This window comes from Zingiber officinale, chromosome 11B (genome assembly GCF_018446385.1).
Source record: "Zingiber officinale cultivar Zhangliang chromosome 11B, Zo_v1.1, whole genome shotgun sequence".
NCBI lineage: Eukaryota > Viridiplantae > Streptophyta > Magnoliopsida > Zingiberales > Zingiberaceae > Zingiber > Zingiber officinale.
In genome coordinates this window covers 33,153,790-33,157,459 of record NC_056007.1, presented here as the reverse complement: position 1 = coordinate 33,157,459, position 3,670 = coordinate 33,153,790, and positions in this window count along the sequence as shown.

Here is a 3,670-nt window from a genome sequence, read left to right as displayed (position 1 = left end):
GCAACTTCCACCATCAATGATCATAGAGCATGTCTTTCCTTGAATAAGGCAGTGGGTATAAAAAATATTTTCTCTTTGATCCTCCTCATGCTCCTTGGCTTGGCTTCCCAATAATCTCCTAACCACCAAGAGATCTCCATCTTGCGCATAGGCTCCTCCATCATTTTCTTCATCGCTTGAGGAAGAGGAATGAGAAGAAATTTCTTCACTAGGAATACTCCCATTATCCCTCACCACCATAGTCTTCTTATTCGGGCATTCGGATGCAATATGACTTTTTCCCAGACACCTAAAACACTTGATATCCCTACTCTTAGAAGTGGAAGAAGAGGTAGTAGGAATAGGCTTCTTAATGCTTGCTTCCTCCTTAGAATTTGAAGAAGAACCCTCCTTCTTTGGCTTGTCCTTCCAACTTGAAGAGTAGTTTGGAGAAGATGATTTCTTCATAACGCCCTTTCTCTTTAATTGTTTCTCTATTTTCATTGCTTGATGCACTAAGTCGTCAAGCTCCACATAATGTTGTAACTCCACAATGTCTCCAATGTCTCAGTTTAGGCCATGGAGAAACCGAGCCATGGTAGCTTCCCTATCCTCCACAATATTGGCCTTAATCAAAGCCACCTCCATCTCCTTGTAGTAATCATCCACACTCCTACTCCCTTGGGTGAGTCTTTGTAATTTGTTGTGCAATTCCCTATGATAGTGGGAAGACACAAATCTCCTTCTCATCAAAGTCTTCATTTCTTCCCAAGTGTTGATAGGATGCTCTCCATACCTTTTTCTCTCCTTTTGCAATTGATCCCACCAAATTAAGGCATAATCGGTGAACTCAAGGGCGGCTCTTTACTTTCTTTGCATCATTGTAATTGTGGCATGAGAAAATTTGTTCTATTTTCATCTCCCATGCAAGATATGTTTCAGGATCGTTCCTCCCTTGGAAAGAAGGTATCTGGACTTTCACACCTCCTAGATCATCTTCTCGTCTATGGTCTCTACCTCCTCTTTCACGTCTTCTTCCCCCTTCATGCCTCCTTCTTTCTCTTGGTGAATCATAGGATGGTTCACTTTGATGAAATTCTTCATGATTAGAATTGCCCCCACGGTTCGAAACTTTTTCTCCTTCAAGTTGGTCCATCCTTTCGTGTATTTCTTCAAGTTGTCTTTGAAGTATTCTCTCAAATTGTTGAGTAACTGCCTCCATTTGAAGCCTCACCACTCTACTCACGTGGTTGCACTCAGATTTATCCACTCAGCTTCCTTTATAAGCTCTTAAGGAAAGAACCTTACCAATGTCTTTCTCAAGACAGTAAGTAGACAATCAAGTGAACAAGAAACCAATAAGAGAAATATGAGTAGAACAAGAGAAATAAACGGATAAAATGAGAAATTCAGCAACGATCAAGAGCAATGAAAGGAATATCTTTTGAATTCAGATTTCACAAAGAAAGAATATTGAGTCCTTTCAATTCACAAATCCTCCTCTCTTTTTTTCAATCAGAACCCAATGACTAATGGTTCTTTTTTTTTCCTTTTTTTTTGAATTTTCCTTTTTTTTTTTTAAGTTGAGGACCCAAATAGTGAATAGAAATTTGCGACAGATAGGGATGGATAGATCAACAAAGATGGACAAGAACGAAGATGAAAACAAAACACAAACCTGAAAATCAAGGAGCCAAGGCTCTGATACCAAATGATAAAGAAACCTTGTAAATAGATCGCCTTGAAATTCAGCTTGGGGAAGGGTATTGACGCCACACTCAAGCAAGATGAGAAGGTGAGTGATAAGTCATGGAGTTTTTGATCGCCACAAGTTGCCTTGATAAGATCGAAATTAGTTCTTTGCCTAAGAACAAGAAGGAAGCTCTCACAAAAGAGAAACTCAAATTTTCATTCAAACTTACATGATTTGTCATACGAGAGTTCTCCTATTTAACATCCCTTAAGATCCCCTATGCACTAATTATGCCATAAATATCATGCTTGCATGCATGGGTTTTATTATCCACTAATGCAACCACTAATCCCTAATACTAGCTTAATGCAACCATGCATGCATGGTATTTGTTATACTAGCTTAGGAACTCTCAAAAATACATTAAAAACCCACAAAGGACATCAAAAGTCACTTTAGAAAAATCCCCCCATGTATGCACACGAAAATGGTCCTCATGTTAGTCCAATTTCACTTTCAAATTGAAGGAATGTGATCCACTTAGTTGTTGCCTCCATTGTGCATTGATCCTCCTTTTCCTTGAGCCTCATTATTAAGCCTTCCAAAGCTTGCTTCATTCTCTTAGTCTTGGACCTTGTCATGGGTCCCCCAATTCCCTTCAATGCCTCTTCTTGGCTCACATCACACATGATGGCCTCACAAATAGGTATAGTTTTACTTTGAAAGGACAACCTATTATTCTTGTACCGTTGACTCCAAGACAACTTATGGAGGACTAGTTGAGACTACGAAAAGCAAATGAAAATAAGAAAGAAAAAGAAATTGAGAGAAAAAAATTTAGTAAAAAGAAGTCGAGGGAAAGAAAAATGAGAGGAAAGAAAATGAGAGGAAAGAGACAAAAGAAGTGGGTTAGGAAAAAAAAAGAGAGAGAAAGAAAAATAGCTTTTATGCAAAAAAAATGTGAGATCAAAGGAGCCTTGTTTTCAAATCAGCTGCTCCTTATCCTTTTGTATAAGGAGGCACTCCTGAGCACTAACGACCTTAACAGTTCTTTGCCTAGTGTTATTGTTTCTCTCTTACAGGAATTCGAGGTGGTCTTTCCTGAAGAGGTTCCGCATGGTTTACCTCCAATTAGAGGCATTGAGCACCAAATTAACTTCATACCCGGTGCATCCATTCCAAATCGACCTGCCTATAGAAGCAATCCAGAGGAAGCAAAGGAACTTCAGAGGCAAGTTAATGAATTATTAGAAAAGGGGTATGTTTGAGAAAGCATGAGCCCTTGCGCCGTGCCTGTGTTACTCGTTCCCAAGAAGGATGGAACATGGAGGATGTGTGTGGATTGTCGAGCTATCAACAACATCACGGTAAAGTATCGCCATCCAATTCCTAGGATTGATGATATACTTGATGAATTGCATGGTTCTTGTGCGTTCTCAAAAATTGATCTTAGGAGTGGATATCATCAGATTAGGATGAAGGAAGGTGATGAATGAAAAATTGGTTTTAAAACCAAACATGGCTTATATGAATGGTTAGTAATGCCTTTTGGCTTAACTAATGCTCCTAGAACTTTTATGCGTTTGATGAACCATGTTTTGCGTGTTTTCTTAGGAAAATTTATAGTTGTGTATTTTGATGATATTTTGATTTATAGCAGAAGCTTAGAAGAGCATGTTACACATTTAAGGTTAGTTTTGTAGTTGCGTGCTCTGATACCAGATGATACGAACCCCACTAATAAATGTGATGGAACCCGAGACAAAGGTGGATAGAACCCCAAGAACTAAATGACAAGAGTGTGAGTCTTGACCCGTAACCTAGAACTAGCACAAACCAAGCCTGGGAAGGAAAGAAACGCCACACCCGGGGTGATATGTTTCGATGGGATGAACACCACGAGAGTAAACTCGATAAGTTTAGAAAGTCCTTTCAAGAACTAAGAGAGCACACAATCTCACCAAAAAAATTAAGTTGCTTCATACTAAGATGTCCCTC